Here is a 20,660-nt window from a genome sequence, read left to right as displayed (position 1 = left end):
TTTCATCTATTTTGCATGTTTCATCATTATTGGAGGATCAAGCACCGGAGCCGAATTCTTTGGAAAAAGCACCGTCGTAACGCAATATTTCGGAAGATCAACTGTGGAAGGAAATTATACCAAAAATCCTATTTTTCAAGATGACGAAGGAAGCCGAAGGAGGAGCCAGCTGGACCCGGGGTGGGCCCACACCATAGGCGGCGCGGCCCATGGCCTGGCCGCGCCACCATGTGGTGTGGGGGCCCCACAGCCCCTTTCGCCTCCTTTTCTTCGCGAAATCCTTCGTCCCGAAAACCTAAGCCACAGAGGGTACCTCGCGAAGAGTTACAGCCGCCTCTGCGGGGCGGAGAACACCAGAGAGAAAAGAGCTCTCCGGCGGGCAGGAATCCGCCGGGGAAATTCCCTCCGGGAGGGGGAAATCGACGCCATCGTCACCGTCATCAAGCTGGACATCATCTCCATCACCATCATCATCATCTCCACCATCATCACCGCCGTCTCCACCGCTGGACACCGTCACCGCTGTAGCAATTTGGGTTTGATCTTGATTGTTTGATAGGGGAAACTCTCCCGGTATCGATCTCTACTTGTTGTTGATGCTATTGAGTGAAACCATTGAACCAAGTTTATGTTCAGATTGTTATTCATCATCATATCACCTCTGATCATGTTCCATATGATGTCTCGTGAGTAGTTCGTTTAGTTCTTGAGGACATGGGTGAAGTCTAAATGTTAGTAGTGAACTATGGTTGAGTAATATTCAATGGTATGATATTTAAGTTGTGGTGTTATTCTTCTAGTGGTGTCATGTGAACGTCGACTACATGACACTTCACCATTTATGGGCCTAGGGGAATGCATCTTGTATTCGTTTGCCAATTGCGGGGTTGCCGGAGTGACAGAAACCTAAACCCCCGTTGGTATATCGATGCAGGAGGGATAGCAGGATCTCAGAGTTTAAGACTGTGGTTAGATTTATTCTTAATTACTTTCTTGTAGTTGCGGATGCTTGCAAGGGGTATAATCACAAGTATGTATTAGTCCTAGGAAGGGCGGTACATTAGCATAGGTTCACCCACACAACACTTATCATAACAATGAAGATTATTTAGCCGTATGTAGCGAAAGCACTAGACTAAAATCCTGTGTGTCCTCGAGAACGTTTGGTCATTATAAGTAAACAAACCGGCTTGTCCTTTGTGCTAAAAAGGATTGGGCCACTCGCTGCAATTGTTACTCTCGCACTTTACTTACTCGTACTTTATTCAACTGTTACATCAAAAACCCCTGAATACTTGTCTGTGAGCATTTACAGTGAATCCTTCATCGAAACTGCTTGTGAACACCTTCTGCTCCTCGTTGGGATCGACATTCTTACTTATCGAAAATACTACGATACACCCCCTATACTTGTGGGTCATCAGTCGACCGAGGGGTCGATGGCGGGGAGGAGTTTGTCGAGTCCGTCAGGCTAGCCGAAAGATCGACTGACGACGACAGGCTTGGTCCCATGGCCAATGGTGGTGATTTTCTTGCTGATCTGGGAGCGCACGACTCCAGCAGTCGGAGGACTCCTTCTGCGTTGACGTTGTAGTGGACGCTTCCAAACGTCATCTCCATGTTCCCTTGTAGATCTGAAAAAGTCGAGCGAGACGAGTCGCTGTGCGGGGAGAACTCGTGGGAGCCGAATCGAATCGGACTTCCCAAGATCGGTGATGATGATGATGATGGCGTCGACGAAGCTGTCGATGACATGACTGGATCTGCCGATGACGGATCTTGTGCCGACAGGGTTCCCACAGACGGCACCAATCGTCGGGGGTGCTCCTCGACAATGCCCTTCGATAGGGGCTTAGGGTTGATGGAATCCTGTAGGCTGATACGAACCATCGGTTAACAGACAAACGGGGAGAGCAATTTACCCAGGTTCAGGGCCCTCGATGAGGTAACACCCCTACGTCCTGCCTGTCTGATCTTGATTATGAAAATATTGGGTTACAATGGGGTGCCGAAGGTTTCGGCTATGATCTCGTCGAGAGGCTAAGTGCTACGGCGACCTAGCTCTAGATTTTTGGTGGCTAAAGTTGCTAAGATTGATTGTGTCCCTCGGCAGCCCCTCTCCCGGCCTTTATATAGGAGGCTAGGTCTCAAGAGATCTGTCCGGGTACGACTAGGTTTACAAGAGACCTAGCACTAAACTTTCCTTGTTCGGCTCTTCGTCTTGTACTTCAAGGAATCTTCTCCACAGCACCGTCCTAGTGGCCCACCTTGCCATCGGGTATCTTCATGGGCCTCCAGTTGGGCCGTACAGGATGGGCAATGTCGGTTACCCGAAGGGTAATGCCCACGTCAGCCGGCCCACTTCTTTTTCTTCCCTGGGCCATGTCGTTTTCCCGCGCGAGCCCGTTCGTTTGAATTCGAATTATTCGTTTAGTTCTAATTTCAATACTGGTGCTACACTAAAAATTGAATAACTTCAAATCCAGACACCCAAATTGAGTAGTTCCACTTTTGCCTGAAAGCTTATGAAATGCTCTAACAAACTCCACTGGTTTCAAACCCTAGTTCTTTGTAGATCAAGTGTAACAAAAATAACAAGTCAGTAACTTTTCCAACTTCAAACAATTATTAAAAATCAATCATAATGATTTTTGAGGTGATTTCAATTCTCATAAATCACATTTCAAACACTCTATTTATTTATGCAAAAACATGATATAGTTGTTGTAAATGATCATGGGCTAGAATCAAAAATTGGCTATGTAGTCAATACTAGCCCATTTATTTTATTTTCAAAGTTAGGATTTAAATCTATGAGGTATAGCACTTCATTTAAATCACATTCCCAAGTAAATTAAGGTAAAGTGATGACCTTAGCTACATTGCCTTATACTTTCTTATTTGAGGATTTAAATCTTAGTATTTAAATTGCATGAGATGGAGTATCTCATTTAAATCATTTTCCCAAATGATAATTATGAAGTGTTGACCTTGGTCAACATGTGTTCATACTTTATTAGTTGAGGAGATTAAATCTTAACAAGATATAATGAGAGGAAATTACTTCTCCAAGATAATAAATAGAAAATATAATAAATATTTTAATGAGAGGAAATTATTTTTCTTAAAAAGAAAACAAAGTCAACCACCATGTTAATAAGGATGTGATGCTAGAATAGTTTGTGTGAACCATGTGTGTGCTTAGTCTAGCCCTTAAGAATTGTTTGGTGATTGTATACCTCGTATCCGTTTATAGACGCTAGTACCGAGGAATACCAGGAGGAGGAGGTCTACGAGGAGGAAGAAGAACACTTTGATCAATACACCACTCAAGGCAAGCTATACTCTTGCAAGCTCACAAGTGCAAAGCTCTATTAGAGCAAGGCACCATTACACTTCTATTTTTGTTTAAGGATCCAATCCCAAGTTTTATTACTTGCAAGCTTTTACTTTATTTTATCCAAGCTTACTTTATAATTAATCTTGGTCTAAGTATAGAGTGTTACAAGAACATCAAAAGTAGCCTAGAGAAATACAAGCTAGATTAGCACCCCTCATGACTAGTTGCTAGTGCTAAACTAAAAATGACTACTCTAGATAGGAACATGTGAAAACCAATGACTTTGAAAACCTTGGAATGATGAGTCATTCTATTGAAAGATTTTGAAGGTGAATATGACATGAATGACATGGTGACTTTGACAAAAACTGATGATTGGGTTCGGATGCGATACCATTCCAATTTTAGAGTACCCCCTACAATACCTGATTATGGGTAAGGCTTAACTAGAAACTTATGCGCTTTAGTATGGGTTCCCTCTAAACAAGCGTCATAGAGGTTATGCCGAGGCTGCCTCCATTGAAAGTGAAATGACGTGAAATGAGGTGAATGTACGACCCAAGCCCTGTGCAGTTCCCGGGATAACAGTTGGCTATCACCGGGAGGCCAAACTCATGGGGAGAGGTGCCTATACTAGAGTTTATAAGTGAAAGGTTATGGTTGATGATCCGCATACTGAGTTATGATTATTCAGGGTTATCCCTGACGGATGTAATCAAAAGTTGTGGCACAAGTGTGCAACCTCTGCAGAGTGTAAACCTATTCGAATAGCCGTGTCCACGGTTACGGACGATTGGAAAGGCCATACTGTTCCGTTGTCAGATGTTTCTAAAAATGAATGGTGAATTGAATGGGGAATTTAACTTGAACACAACATGGTTGTGGGAATGACACTAATGTACCCACTTGAGTTAAGTTAGGCAAATGAGGAGTCTTTCATTTAAACTTTCTTATGAAATAAAATTGGCTTTATGGAATTAAACTTAGAGCTTAGCACCCCCTTACTAGAATTGATAAGTACTTACACTAGTATTAGTTTGCGAGTACTTTAAAGTACCCATGGTTGTGTCCCTGGCTATTCAAACGTCTACGATAATTAGGATCATCTCCTAACGTCAAGCGTTGCATGTGGATTAGATGGACTACTACTACTTCGCTTCCGCTATGTGTTGTGTTTGTTGATCATTAGATCAACTATTATTGTAAGTGTGGATCATGTGATCTATTGTTGTAAGAAGACTATGGTTTGTAATGAATGATGACTCTATGATATCAACTGTTATGTCTCGCAAAAAAAATATTCCTGGGATTGCGATGTACGGCATAATAGGCATCTGGACTTAAAAATCCGGGTGTTGACACACTTCGTTGCACTTTTACATGATTTCCGGCACTAACCTATTAACAAGATGCCACAGTGCCAGTTCCCTGTTTTCTGCTGTTTTTGTATTTCAGATAAGTTGTACAGAAATATTCTCGAAATTGGACGAAACAAAACCCGAAGTCAATATTTTACCGAAACAAAGACGAAGTCCAAAGGGGGTCGAAGAGGCGCCACAGGGCGGCCAGACCAACCCACGGCGCAGCCTGGGTGTGGCACGCGCCTAGTGTCGTCGTGGTGAACAGACAGATGCCATAGGATGGCTTAAGTTGGGGCCGAATGGGCGCTAGAGGATTCGGGGGAGGGTTTGTGATTAGATTGGACGAACTTCCGGATGCTTTCCTCAAGAACTTGGCCAAGGCCAGAGGTAGAAGAAGAAATACACAAGGAAGAACTCTGCTCTCGATCTTTCTCTTCATTGATATCAACAAGTTACAGGTTTTCCGGATACCAGGTCTCACCTACCACATGCCCGCGATGGGGGTGTGCCCCCTCTCCTTATATAGGGGAGAGGGTGGCTTACAGGGGAAGAAACCCTAATGGCATCTTTGAACAGACAAACTACTTTGCAAAGCTACTTTAATCATAGGTGACGCCGGTATCTTCTTTAATCAGGGAGGCTGACGTCCTCCGGTTGCTTTTGGCGTCACCTTCTTCTTTGGCGTCAGGGCTTCGTTTAAAGCTACTTTGCTTAGGTCACCCTTGTCCTCTAGCTCTTAAGAGAATCTTTGACCAGTCCTGCCGACGTGCTACAGTGCACTTCTTACCGGCAGCCCGGTGTCTTCTTAGCTCATACCGGTATGCCCCTCTTTGGGGATACCGGTAAGATTTACTTAGCAAAACGTTTAACTTTGCTCCCCGAAATAAATATCAAACCGGTATCTTGATGGCTCAAACCATCCGGTTTGGCATGCCTTTGGCATACCGGGGGTCATCCCCACAACATTAGTCCCCGAAGCTGGTATAGTCCGGTGGATTTTATCCGACGGACCATGCCAGTTTTCCATATTACAAGGTACCGGTTTAATCATTCCGGCACCCTGCTCTGCTCTTCCGGCGTCTTTGCCTTAGCTTTTTCTGTTACCTTCCGGATTTTTCCGGTATCTTATGACATTAAACTCCTCCTCGGTGAAGTCGAGAATTTCTCGGGTACAGTGCCTATCAGAGACATGCGCACTGTATCGGACGCGCCAGTGTCAGGGGTCACTTCCCTTCGGCTTCTGCGCCAGTATTTATGGCGCCGCACCGGATCCGCGCTGCCGTTCCGGATCCGTGCGGCCTCCCTGTGGCACGCTATTTTCCGCGCGTGTATCCTTGCGCCACGTGGCGGCCCATGAACTGAACCGCCGCGGCCCAACGGTTGTCAGCCCATTAACTCCTTCTCCTATAAAGAGGGGGTGCGGTTCCACTTCATCTCTTTCCCCGCATTCGCCTACTTCCTAGTGCTTCGAGCCCTTCGCCTCGTGCAACCTCGTCGCCGCCGGTCGCCGCCAGAGCCCTGCTCCCGACGAACTTGCCCCGTCGCTCTTGTTGCGCTGAAGATCTTCGCCGCAGAGAGATCCACCGGTGCTTCTTCGCCGCCGCTGCTTCGAGCTTTCTTCGGCGGTTTTCACCCTTCTCCGTCGCCAGCCTCCGTCGGCGCTCATGAGCTTGCCGCTGCTCCGGTGACCTTCTTCCTAAGCGCCTCCGCCGCCTCAGGTTAGGCCCGATGCGCATTTACCTCTCTCTTCTTTGCTTTCCAGATCTTGGGCCGGTAGGGTATTTACTTTCCCTTTTCTTTTGCTTTTTTCTCTTACTCGTAGATCTTCGTGCAAGGGTAGATCTTGGGAAATCAGTTTTTCGAGTAGAATCCGGCACCTTTCAGATTCGTATGTCTAGCGAGGATCTTCTTTCCGAATCCTCCTCCACTAGCCATCAGAGTGAATCTTCCGACGGACTCTCAGCCGAGCTTGCCCGGATGGAATCCGATACCGGTAAAGGTCAAGAGGCCGGTAGCTCTAGCCAAGCTTCCGGAGTAGATTTATCCGGCATCACCCACGGGGCCTGGAAAGGGTCCGACGTGACACAGCACGAGATCGACTGGCTGTACCGGTCTAGAAGGATACCAGAAGGAGTATCATGCCGTCTTCCGGGCGACGAGATCGAGCCGGTACTTGAACCCGGTGAGTTCGTTGTCTTCCTTGCTCACTTCAAGCGCGGTTTCGGCCTCCCTGCCTCTGACTTCTTCCGCCAAATCTTGGATTTTTACCAACTCCAGCCTCACCACCTTCCCGGCAATGCCGTTTTTTACCTTTCTTGTTATGCTACTTTCATGGAGGGATATATCGGTGTCCGTCCCACTCGCGAGACTTTCGCTCGCTTCTTTTCCCTTCAGATTAATTCCGTTCAGGGCAAGGAAATTCCTAAGCCCAAATCCCTCGTTCAATGCGGGTCTTGCATCATTGGCTCCCGCCAAGGGAGCCCCTTTTTTAAGTTCTCCGGTCTCGAATCATGCCGGTTATGGCAAGGGACCTTCTTCTACGTGAAGAACACTGGCGCCCCAGATCTCATTAATCTGCCGGCTTTCAACCCGGCGCCGCCCGCGAAGGTCAATTGGGGCTTCTTTCCTGGGACGAATCATATTGAGACAAACCGGGTTGTACGCTTCACGGAGAAGCTGATGAAAGAAACCAACATTTGCTCTGACGACATCATCCGCACTTTCATCTCACGCCGGGTGCTTCCCCTCAAGCGTCGGGCTCACAAGATAAGCGAAATGTATGGCCCTGGCGATCCCACCAAGATCACCGGCCTCCCTCTAAGCAAAGAGGACATAGTTCTTAAGGCAAGGCAGATCTGCCAGACTGCCATGCCGATGGACTGGGAGTGGGGCTTCCTGCCTCTCAGCTCCACCAACCCTCCGACTGAAGAAGTAAGAGATTAGGCAATCCGGGTTGCTGTACCGGTAACTTTTGTGTTGTAGCTAACTGTCTTTCTATTTCCTTCCAGGCAAAGCAGCGCTTCCCCCGCATCACAGCGGATCAGCGAGGCCCTTGCCGGAAACAGCCTCTGTACAAGGTGGACCCTGACCCTTATATTCATTGGACCGACCTCAAGATGGGCCGCACGCACACCTCGCGCCCCGGTAACTTCTCGTCTGAAGCTCCCGGTTCCAGTGATGATCTCACTGTGCTTGAGGTAGTTTTCTCTTCCGGTCTCTCATGCTTTATTGTTATTTTCCTTCTGTAGATGCTCCCTCAGCTGGCCCCCAACCACAGGTTCATGAGCATGTGGCTCCTCTGTAGGCCGAGGTTGGCCACGAGTTCCTGGAGAAGCTCACCTCCCAAGGCAAGAAGAACAAGGCCCCAGCACCAGATGCCGGTTCAAGCCAGGCCCCTCCCGCCAAACGCTCCCGGACGGAAGTCCTTGGAGGGAAAGAAGTAGGCAAGAGGCACTACAAAGGGAAAACGATGTCGGTCTCTTCCGGGTAAGTTTTTATTTCTCTGTTTGCTTTGTTTCACAAACTTTTCCTTCCGGTTGTTTTTTCTTATCTCTTCTCTTTTTTCTTTTTCAGCCATGCGCTCAAGCTCTCCAAGAGCGCTACCGGCGCGAGGCCGGAGAGCTCCGAGGGAACAGCCAGGACCTCACCTCCTCCTCGCTCAAGCCCGGTACCTCCTGGTACCGGCAACCCTTCTGCCTCCCCTCTGGGAGGCACTCCAAGTGCAGGGCGCGCGGCCCCTACACCTCCTGATCACCGCGCGGAGGAGGACCTCATCTGCCCTCCAGACACACAAGATACCGGCGCCAGCAACATCGGCGCCAACTCTGAAGCTGCCGGGCGGGCGGAACCTCAGGTTCCTCCCGTCCTGAAAAGAAAGAAGAAGAAGACCTCGCATTCTTCCCCCACCAAGTCCGTGCCGGACTCTTCCGCGCCGGCAAGCTCTACTCCGATCCAGGACGCTCCTGACGCCCACTCGTCGCCCAAGACCTCGCCTGCGCCTCCGCCAGAAGCTCCTACCGCCAAGCCCACTGGTGTCGTGCCAACGCCGCCGCCAAGCCAAGGACCCTCTGCGGCTAAGCCGACGCCGCCGCCAGAAGGCACCAAGCTCCGCGTGTCGGAACCTTTCAAGGGGAAGGCCACGGCTTCCGGTACTTCAGCCGCCGGCCCGCGGTCCTTGGTGCTGCATGTCGGCCCCACCGCTGCTGTGGCTGGAGAAAAAGCTACCGGCCTGCTAGGCCGGATCACGGAGCTGAAGCGCGAGGGCCGCGAGTTGGGGCACTTGCTTAATTACGCTAAAAAGTGGAATCAGACAGATGTGTCCGCGGCTACGTGCGGCCTGGGGAAGGACCGGCTTCCTGCCATTGACCCCGCTGGCCCCCGGTGCACTGAAGAGCACTTCATGCGGCTTCGGCGCGCAGTGAAGGAATTTGACAATGCGTGGCATGACGCCACCAACAACGTGGTGGTAAGTTTCACCAAACTCTTTGCAACTTTTCTATTGATTCCGGTTTTATTGTTTCCGGATTTACATATATCCTCCCAGTCCCTGAGTTTCGTGTTGAGAGCGCAGCTCTTAGCGCGGAACTTAGTTAAGAACATAGAGAAACCGGCTTCTTCTTATAGTCACTTTTTCTTGAACAGAGCACCGCGGACGCTCGGAAGCACCTCTTCGAGGAGCTTCTGTGGGAGCACCGGGATCTTTCTGAGGCGCATAGCAAATGCCAAGGTGAGCTTTCCTGCCTCCGGTATCTTCTTATCGGAAACTTTTCTCTTCTAGTACTTATAATTTTTTGCATGATATACATCCCGGAAGCTTCCATCGAAGCCCTCAAGACTCAGCTCACCGCACTTCAAGGTACTCTTTCTTTTTTGGTTAACTTGCTTTTCTGCGTTGTACCAACTATAGTTTTGTTAAGATTTCCTTTCCGGACTCTAGGTGAAAAAGAGCAGCTTATCCGGGAGCATCGCGAGGCTCTGGACGCCCAGGAACTTGTTTCCAGGGGGCTGAAGGACCAGCTCATCCAACTTGGGCTCAAGCACAACGAGGAGATGAAGGCTGCCAAAGCTGCTGCTGAGGCTAGGCTAAATGATGCCCTGGAGGATGCCAACAACTCCACCGCGGTGCTGCGGGCAGAGCTGGAGGAGGGAGGCAAGGCGCGGAAAGCAGCCGAGGATCGGGCCGCCCTCCTAGAGGCGGAGCAAAAGGAGTATGACCAGCTGGTCATGCAGACCGACGCGCTTGCCTTCAGTAAGTTTTTCTCTTTTCTTTTCCGATTTTCGCTTATAAGCTTATATTTTCCGGTTTCATGTCCTTATCTTTTTTCTTTGCCTCGCAGGGCTTTTTCCGGATTAGCAGCTTCACGCGCAGAAGAAGGTGGCCGAGCGCCGGGCTCAGCAAGAATTCAAGAACCCGGACGCGCCGTGGGACCCTTATGATCATCTGGTCGCACTTTCTGCGCGGGTCGCTCATATGCGCGCGGTGGACTGGAATCTCGCGGATCTGCCCAACGTGGCGATCCATCTCTTCAAGGTGCTATGGCCTGAGGAGGAGGTGCCAGCAAGCCTGACGCTTACCTCTGAATGCCTGAAGGGTGCCGGCCGGAGAATCCGCGAGTGGCAATGCTCAGACGCTCGCGCCGGAGCGGATGCAGCGCTGCGCGTGCTCCTGGTACGAGGACTTGGATCTGGACGCCCTCCACGGCGTGCGTGAAAATGCTCCCACCGATACGGATCCGGTCCTCACCGCGAAGCGGCAGGATCGCGCCTATCGGATTGCTGAGTACGCCTCGGTCCGCACCTTCATCCCCCCTCCTTCCGACGTCAAGGACTACCTCAGCGACGAAGAAGAAGGGGAGGATGAGGAAGATGAGGACGCCGGAGAAGGTGATGCCGTTCCGGAAGCTCCAGAGGCCGGTTCTGCTCCTCCTGAAGCTCCTGTTCCTTAACTATCTCCTGTGATATGTTTGCGTGCCCCTGCTTACCTCAAAACAATGCTCATTAAATTCTACCCCGGTATGCCGGGGTTTATGATGTAATATAAAACTTAGCTGCTCTTTTGGCTATGGTATCATGTTGTCTGCCGGTATGTTTTACTGGTAGGTTATTAAGTTATGCTTATCTGTTGACTTAGCATTTTGTTTATTGTTTGCCTTGATCTTGCACTGCAAAGATTCTGGAATCGTTTCCGCATCCAATCCGATGCATACTTGGCTCTTTTGCTTTGGCTCTGCCTACCTCTTTTGGGTGTTGTGGCGTATGAGGCACAAAGTTCTTTTACCAAGCAAGCACTTTCTCGAACTTAGAAATAATTCGAAATTTTCACAAAAAACCGATTTAACCGGGGTTAGATAAACTTTTTCGGATTGTTCGTTCCCACTCTCTCTTTTCATAGTTCGCGTGCTTAATTCCTACCGGTTTATCTTGCTTGCCATGAAGCCGGGTTGCGGACAGCAGCAGAGTCGAAGACTCCGGTAGGTTTAGCACGTTACTAAACCAGAAAGAAAAAATGTTCAACAAGCAACCGGTAAACTGAAAAAATAAACATATTGGATGCAACTTAGTGGGGGTAGTCCCCGAGATTCATTCGAGGTTCCGACATCTTTTATTCATAGTAGATAAGGTACAAAAAGGAACTTCTTACACCACAACTTCAGGAGTAGAAAGGACGCAACAAAGCTATGTTCCATGGACGCTTGGTCTCATCTCCGGATCTGTCTGCCTTTCCTTCTTTCCATTCCTGTGCATCAATTAGGTAGTAGGCATCATTGTGGAGAGCTTTGCTCACAATGAAAGGTCCCTCCCATGGGGGTGAAAGCTTATGCCGGCCTTTAGTGCGTTGCACTAGGCGTAACACCAGATCTCCTTCCCGGAACACCCTCGGGTTAACCTTTCGGCTGTGATAGCGTCTGAGGTTTTGCTGGTAAATGGCTATTCTTGCCAAAGCCAACTCTCTTGCTTCTTCTAGCAAGTCCACATCATTTTCTCGGGCCTCTTTAACCTCTTGTTTGGTATAGAGTTGCACCCTTGGTGAGTCATGGAGAATGTCGGTTGGTATGACCGCTTCTGCTCCGTAAACCATGAAGAATGGAGTGTATCCGGTAGACCGGTTTGGAGTCGTTCTTATGCTCCACAGCACTGATGGCAGCTCATCGAGCCAACATCCCGGTGACTTTTCCACCGCATCGATGAGTCTTGGTTTGATATCGGAAAGCACCAAAGCATTTGTTCTTTCCACTTGGCCATTGCCCTGTGGGTGTGCCACTGAGCACAAATCCAACTGGATGTTGTTATCCTCACAAAATCTTTTGAACTCACCTTGAGCGAAGTTTGAGCCATTGTCAGTTATGATACTGTGCAGGTACCCATACCGCAAGATGACATCTTTTAGGAATTTCACCGCTGTGCGTCCATCACACTTTGCGATAGGTTTCACCTCGAGCCATTTAGTGAACTTATCCACCATTACTAGAATGTGGGTCATGCTGCTCCTTGCAGTTTTGAATGGGCCAACCATGTCAAGGCACCAAACAGCAAACAGCCAAGTTAGCGGTATAGTCTTTAGACCGGATGCTGGGGTATGATTTTGCTTGGCGTATCTCTGGCACCCGTTGCATTTTCTTACCAAATCCTCAGCATTTTCCAAAGCAGTGGGCCAATAGAACCCATGCCGGAATACTTTTGCTACCAGCGCCCTTGACGAAGCGTGGTGCCCACATTCCCCTTGGTGAATCTCTGCCAGCATTTCTTTTCCTTCCTCTGGTTCCACACACCTTTGAAGGACACCGGCAACACTTCTCTTGTACACCTCGCCATTGATGATGGTGTATGCCTTGGACCTTCTCTAGACCCTCCTAGATTCATTTTTGTCAACCGGCAAGGTGCCGTTGATCAGGAATTCCTTAATAGGTTTAACCCAAGATGGTGCCTCTCTAACCACAAATACCGGCACGTCTATCTCCATGCTATCCACAAGCATTGCTTCCTCCGGTATGGGCATCGCAGTCCCCGAGTTTGCCGGAGCAGTCCCCGAGTTTGTCGGAGCAGTCCCCGGGTGTGCCGGAACAGTCCCCGGGTTTCCTTCATCAATATCCATTGGCACCACATGTGATTCCGGTACGAAAATTGATTCTGATTCCGGACTTGGCTTGATCGATGGTGTTCTTAAGTGTGCCAAGGCTATTCCGGGAGGAATTTCTTGCCTAGATGAGCCTAGCTTGGATAAAGCATCCGCGGCTTCATTTTCAGCCCGCGGCACATGGTGAAACTCACACCCTTCGAAGAAGCCAGCAATCTTTTGCACATGAAACCGGTATGAGGCCATGTTGGCATCTTTTGCATCCCAATCTCCGGAACACTGCTGTACCACAAGATTCGAATCGCCGTAGCAAATGATCCGGTGTGCACCGATTTCTTTTGCGACCTTAAGCCCATGGATCAGAGCCTCATATTCAGCGACATTATATGATGCCCTGAAATGCACTTGCAAAACATACCGGAGATGATCTCCCTTTGGTGAGGTAAGTACCACACCGGCACCAAGACCCTCTTTGAGTTTGGATCCGTCAAAGTGCATCTTCCAGTATTCTACTTTATGTTCCGGCGGCTTGTATTGCATTTCCGCCCAATCAACCAGGAAATCAGCCAAGGCTTGTGATTTTATGGCATCTCTTCTTTCGTATACCGGCACGTATGGTGACAATTGAATTGCCCATTTTGCAATCCTGCCGATGGCATCTTTGTTGCCCATGATATCTGAAATGGGTGCTTCACTCACCACTTTCATGGGGTGCTCCTCGAAATAGTGCTTGAGCTTGGTGGCGGCCATGAACACGCCATAGGTCATTTTTTGGAAGTGGGGGTAGTTTTGTTTTGAGAGGGAGAGCACCTCGCTCAAGTAGTATACCGGCCTCTGCACGATTTTTTCTTCTTCCTCTCTTTCTACCACAACCACAACACTCACAACCCGGTTAGTTGCTGCTATGTACAACAACATGGGCTCCCTTTCCAAAGGCGAGGCCAATACCGGTGTGGTGGCTAGCATTGTTTTCAGCTCTTTGAACGCTGTGTCTGCCTGTGGGGTCCAGACGAAGGTATCGGATTTTTTCATTAAAGCATAGAGAGGCAGAGCCTTTTCCCCCAACCTGCTTATGAACCGGCTTAGCGATGCCAAGCTTCCGGTAAACTTTTGCACATCCTTTAGTTCCTGCGGGATAGTCATTCTTTCTATTGCCCGGATTTTTACCGGATTCACTTCAATGCCCCGGCTTGATACAAGGAAACCAAGCAGCTTACCGGCAGGGACACCGAAGGTGCATTTTGCCGGATTGAGTTTCATCCGGAACCTTCTTAAGTTATCAAATGTTTGCCAGATATCGTCGATTAAGGTTTCTTTTACCTTAGTTTTTATCACGACATCGTCCACATAGACTTGCACATTTTTTCCGATTTGATCAAACAAGCATTTTTGCATACAGCGCTGGTACGTTGCACCAGCGTTGCGCAAACCAAAAGGCATAGTAACATAGCAATAAGCCCTGTGCGGGGTAATGAACGCAGTTTTTATTTGATCTTCCTTTTTCAGGGGAATCTGGTGGAAACCGGAATAAGCATCCAGAAAAGACAACAACTCACACCCAGCAGTAGAATCAATCACCTGATCGATCCGGGGCAGTGGGAAAGGATCCTTTGGGCAGGTCTTGTTTAGGTTGGTGTAGTCGATGCACATGCGCCACACCTTTGGAGCTTTTGCTTCTAGGTTTTCCTCTTTTTTCTTCTCGACCAGCACCGGATTAGCCAGCCACTCAGTATGCATTACTTCCACGATGAAACCGGCAACCAACAGCTTTGTTACTTCTTCTCCGATGATCTTTCTCCTATCTTCAGCGAACCGGCGCAGAGGTTGCCGCACCGGCTTAGCATCCTTCCGGACATTCAGAGAGTGCTCAGCCAGCTCCCTCGGAACACCTACCAAGTCATCAGTAGACCAGGCAAATATATTTCGATTCTCACGGAGGAAGCTGACGAGCGCGCTTTCCTATGCCTGGTTCAGGCCGGCACCGATACGAACGGTGCGCTCTGGGTAAGCCGGATCCAGCACAATGTCCTTTGTTTCATTTGTCGGCTTGAATGCCGGTGCGCCCAAGTTTCCACTCATTGCCGCTAAGCTCAACTGTGAGGACTGAGCCAGCGCAACCGCAGTTTGCATCCTTCTTTTTTCCTCTGCGATCACCAGCGATTCTGCCAGATTTGTAGTTTCCCACCACAGTTAAGGGTCCACGAGGTGCCAGCATCTTCATCTTGAGGTAAGCCGTGTGAGTTGAGGCCATGAAAGCTGCCAATGCCAGTCTCCCTAGCAATGCATGGTAAGGACTGTCCAAGTCCACAACCTCAAACAGAATGTTTTCCACCCGGCAGTTGTCACGTCCTCCGAATGACACATCCACCCTTACTTTTCCTGCCGGTGCACAGGACAAGCCCGGAACGATCCCGTGGAACGTTGTGTGAGTTGGCTGTAGCATGTTTTCTGTTATCCCCAGTGTGTGCATGGTATGCTTGTACATGATATTTATGCTGCTTCCATTGTCTATCAGCACTTTGCTGAACTTGACTCGAGTCGTGGGCCCATGCATGATTGGGTCTACCACAAGAGCATAACCACCCGGATTCGGCATGATTTTGGGGTGATCCTTGAACGACCAGGTGATTTCCTGATCTGACCACACCATGTATCTGGGAATTGCCGGCATCACGGCGTTCACTTCCATGGAACGGCGATGCACGCTCTGCCTGTCAGTTGGCTCAGTGACAAAGACAACACAGCACAAGTGTGGGTCCTTGTAAACATTCCGGCCCAAAGGTGCCGGTGGTGGTGGCTGATCATGGTCATTGCCTTCTCCCACATGATGAACCTGATGCTGACGGTTCGGCTGAGGCTGTACCGGTAGCGCATTTGCCCCAGTAAGCGGTGGCGGTGGTGGTAATGGGTGCTGATGCAACATGTCATGCGAGGGTGGCAATATTGTGGAACAGCCTTCTACTTGCGCATCTTTTGCCGCACCTCTCAGCATCAAGTGCTTGATCCAAGAACAATCTTTTGTCAAATGGTTTGCCGGCCTCGTCGGGTTCGGAGTGTGAAACCGGCATGGTTGCTCCATTGCAGCTTCCATGGTGTATCTCATATGTTCTTGCCAGTCTTTTTTCTCTCCCCACTTTTTCTTTTCAACCCATTGTTTTTTAGGACCCGCCCATGGCTGCGATCCGGTTTTTTGGCTTTGGCTTCCGCCGGGGCTGGAGTTGTCCTGCACCGCGGCTACTTGCTGTGGACCATACCTTCGATCCGGAAAATCTTCCCTTCTTTTGTTGTGCCGGTTGTCCCGGTATTGATCTTGGCGCGGTTGGTTTGGCGCCTGTTGGCTTGTCTGCACCGGATCAGCTTGCACTGCCGGTTGCATCGGGTCTCCCAACGCGTAGCTATCTGCCACACGTATCATTTCCGCCAGAGTTACCGGCATGTTCCGCTGTAGCTTCTGCCACAACGGCGAACCTCTGCGGCATCCATTGCAGAACCAAGCAATAGCTTGCGCCTCTATCACCCCTTCACAGGAGTTTCTTGTGGAGTTCCACCGGGTTAGGTAATCCCGGTCTGTTTCATTTGGACGCTGCACGCACAAGGCGAGCTGCTGCGGCCTGTTGGGCCTCCGGTATGTGCTGCTGAAGTTACTCACAAAAGCTTCCTCAAAGTCCAACCAGCCGTTTATGCTTCCTGCCGACAAGTTGTTTAGCCAGATTCGTGCCGGTCCCACCAGGAATGATGGTACAATTCTCACGGCCCAACGCCTATTTCCTCCGCCAGTTACGGTTCCTCCGCCACCAGCGACGTATACCGCGGTTACGTAATCCGTGAGCCAATCCTCCGGCTTAGTGGTTTCGTCATACGTTTTTGTGTCACGGGGCAACTGGAAGTTGCGAACTGGTGGTTCCTCTTTCATGATCCTTGGACCAAAACATTTTGGGCCCGGAGGACCTTCTGCCTCGATCATTTCAGACAAATACACTCTATCCAGACGGTGCCTCGCATCCCGTTCTGGCAGGTGTCTTTCTCCCACGCGTTCCCCCAACGGGTTCCAGTATTCTGTGAGTCTCTCTGTTGTTGAATCAGCTTCATCGTAATGTTCCGGTACCGTGGCTCTTGCCTACCGGTACCTTGGGGGAAGCATTTCCTCCTCTTCATACACTGCCCTTGCAGCTCGATAATTTTGCCCGGTTTCGTGTCTACCGGCATGATTGTTTCCGGCATAGCCTCTTCTGGCGTAGCCTCGTTCTGCCCCTTGGCTTTTTCTACCGGCATCATGTTGCCCTGCTTGTTGTTTTCCGGCAAGTACCGGATCGTACACAGTCATCTGCTGCGCATTCATCTCTTTTTCTTTTCTTCTATCCGGATGGGGGGAGGATGCCTGCCCATGGGACTTGCTTCCGGCATTCTTTGTTGAACGCGCGGATTTTGAAGCCGCAGCCTTGTTCAGCATAGCAAGCTGCTCAGCATTTTGCCGCTCGATGGTTTCGAGCAGCTCTCTAACACGCTCTTGCTGTTTTGCCAAAGCCTCTCCGGAAAGCGACTCGCACAGCTCTACTGCAGCCTTAGCAGCTTTTATAGTTTTATCCGGGCTACTGTACTTAGGTTTCTCTACGATGCTCAACGACACAGATGTGCTCTTGCCGGCAAGAATCTCCTTACGCAAATCCTGATCTAGATTGCGAGCCTTAAGCCGGTTTTCCGGCATCCTAGCAGCATGAGCACTAACAGAAGCAAAGCCATGGGCAGCGTTATACTCACGTAGGGTTAGGTTCAGCTCGCGCTGCGCCCGGACGATGTCGGCGCCGTTCACGAGCAGCTTCTTGCGCGTTGCCTTCAGCTCCGCCTGAGCCGTTGTCGGGTCGATGTTCTGCGCAATGGGCGTCGCCAGCACGTTCATCGCCGCTTGAAGTGGTGTCTCCAGAGGTGCGGAAGATGCTCCCGCAGCGCCTGCGTCGCGCTCCAGCGGAGGCTTGGCCGCACGGGTTGATGCCGCACGGCCAGCACCTTCATCCATAGCTTCTTTGCCACCATCAACCGCGCCAGCCATCATGACCTCCACGCTGCCTGCGGCGCGGCCAGTACATAGCTATCTTGGTGGGTCCGGTGCCACCAGCACCGGCGAGAGGCGCTGGCGCACGGGGACGGTGCCGAAGTAGACGCGGTGGCTGCCGAACTCGATGATGCGGCCGTTCTTGGGGAAGATACCGCCGTTGGCGAAGCAGCCCGCGTTGTCGTTGATGAAGTCCATGGAGTAGATGCGCTACACGAGGGCAGACACCGTTCGCTCGCCGGCGACGTCAAGGAGACCCGCCCGAATGTGAACTCCAGCAAGCGCCGCTTCATGCCCCACGGTGGGCGCCAACTGTTGTCGTGGTGAACAGACAGATGCCATAGGATGGCTTAAGTTGGGGCCGAATGGGCGCTAGAGGATTCGGGGGAGGGTTTGTGATTAGATTGGACGAACTTCCGGATGCTTTCCTCAAGAACTTGGCCAAGGCCAGAGGTAGAAGAAGAAATACACAAGGAAGAACTCTGCTCTAGATCTTTCTCCTCATTGATATCAACAAGTTACAGGTTTTCCGGATACAAGGTCTCACCTACCACATGCCCGCGATGGGGGTATGCCCCCTCTCCTTATATAGGGGAGAGGGTGGCTTACAGGGGAAGAAACCCTAATGGCATTTTTGAACAGACAAACTACTTTACAAAGCTACTTTAATCATAGGTGATGCCGGTATCTTCTTTAATCAGGGAGGCTGACGTCCTCCGGTTGCTTTTGGCGTCACCTTCTTCTTTGGCGTCAGGGCTTCGTTTAAAGCTACTTTGCTTAGGTCACCCTTGTCCTCTACCTCTTGAGAGAATCTTTGACCAGTCCTGCCGACGTGCTACAGTGCACTTCTTACGGGCAGCCCGGTGTCTTCTTAGCTCATACCGGTATGCCCCTCCTTGGGGATACCGGTAAGATTTACTTAGCCAAACGTTTAACTTTGCTCCCCGGAATGAATATCAAACCGGTATCTTGATGGCTCAAACCATCTGGTTTGGCATGCCTTTGGCATACCGGGGGTCATCCCCCCAACACCTAGGGCTGGTGTGGGCCCTCCAGGCACCCCACCGACCTAAATCCTCTGCCTATTTATACATCTTCTCTGGAAAACCCTGGATACCCTCCATCCATGAAAAGTTCCGTCGCGGCCGCCATCGCAGAACCCATCTCGGGGGGTTCTGAAGCTCTTCCAGGCACCCTTCCGGAGGGGGAAATCATCGCCGGATGCATATACATCGCCATGCCCGCCTCCGGAGTGATGCGTGAGTAGTTCATCCCTGGACTATGGGTCCATAGTGTAGTTAGATGGTTGTCTTCTCCAATTTGTGCTTCATGTATAGATCTTGTGAGCTGCCCTACATAATCAAGATCATCCTTATGTAATCCTACATGTTGTGTTTGCTGGGATCCGATGAATATTGTATACTATGTTGAGGTCGATTATATATTCTTGTCATATGTTATTTGTGATCTTGCATGCTCTCCGTTGCTAGTAGAGACTCTGGCCAAGTAGATGCTTGTGACTCCAAGAGGGGGTATTTATGCTCGATACTAGGTTCATGCCTCTAGTAATCTGGGAGAGTGACAGTAACTTCTAAGATTGTAGATGTGTTGTTGCTACTAGGGATAAAACAACAATGTTTTATCCGAGGGTAATTCTATTGTTTACTTTACACACATTGCTTAATGCGATAATCTGTTGCTTGCAACTTAATACTGAAAGGGGTTCGGATGATAACCGGAAGGTGGATTATTAGTCATAGACGCAGTTGGATTACGGTCTATGTATTATGTTGTAATGCCCAATCAAATCTCATAGTAATCATATTGTCATGTATGGTTGATATTATGTCAATTGCCCAGCTGTAATTTGTTCACCCAAAATGTTATTTATCTTTATGGAGAGACACCTCTAGTGAACTGTGGACCCCGATCCTTTCCTATACACTGATAAATTCAACCACTACAATCATGTTCTGTTTACTTTCTGCAAACATCTCTTTCCACTCGATACGTCTAATCCTTGTTCTCAGCAAACCGGTGAGATTGACAACCTCACTGCAAGTTGGGGCAAAATACTTTGGTTGTGTTGTGTGCAGGTTCCATGTTGTTGCTGACGCCGGTAGTGCGCCCTGCCACTAGTCAGCTAGCAACACCTTCAGAAGTCACGCCATTCTCCTACTGGTCGATTAAACCTTGGTTTCGTACTGAGGGAAAACTTGTTGCTTTGCTCATCACACCTTCCTCTTGGGGTTTCCCAACCGCTTCCAGAACAACGGTCAGCAAGATTTTCTGGCGCCATCACCGGAGCACCATCAGTCGGCGCCCCTCTTGCCAGTAGTCTATGCTCATCTGGTGTTTGGGTTGTCATCCTGATAGTCAAGTGGAGGAGGTGTGGGTCTCCGGACAAAATGCTTAGGCGACTTGGTCAATGCCAGCAACAACGGCGCTCGAGGGCTGTGTTTTTCCTCCTTGGAGGCATTGTCGTCAAGTCCCGACACCCCTCTACCCATCATTCCAGGGTGAAACCCCAAATCCGGTTTGTTGGATTGGATGGCCGTGACATCGTTGGATGTTTTGACCTCCTTAGAGGCATCATTTTTTGGAATGTTGGGAGCCACTTATGGCAATGCTTGGGCTACTGGTTGTGTCGACGTCTTTGGGTCCTGTCGGTGCGCGAGTGTCGCTAGCTTGCGTCTTGCGACCTTCCTCGCCCCTCGAAGCTTGAAAGGCCTAACCATTTGCTTCACCTCTGACTTCCTTTCGTGGACCAAGAAGTCGTGATGTTGGCCGTTGGCTTCAGCTTGTGACATTCGAAGGTGCTCCAGACCTAGTCGA

Source organism: Lolium perenne, chromosome 4 (assembly GCF_019359855.2).
Source record: "Lolium perenne isolate Kyuss_39 chromosome 4, Kyuss_2.0, whole genome shotgun sequence".
NCBI classification, from domain to species: Eukaryota; Viridiplantae; Streptophyta; class Magnoliopsida; order Poales; family Poaceae; genus Lolium; species Lolium perenne.
The sequence above is the reverse complement of the archived record's forward strand: the minus strand, read 5'-3'. Positions refer to the sequence as shown.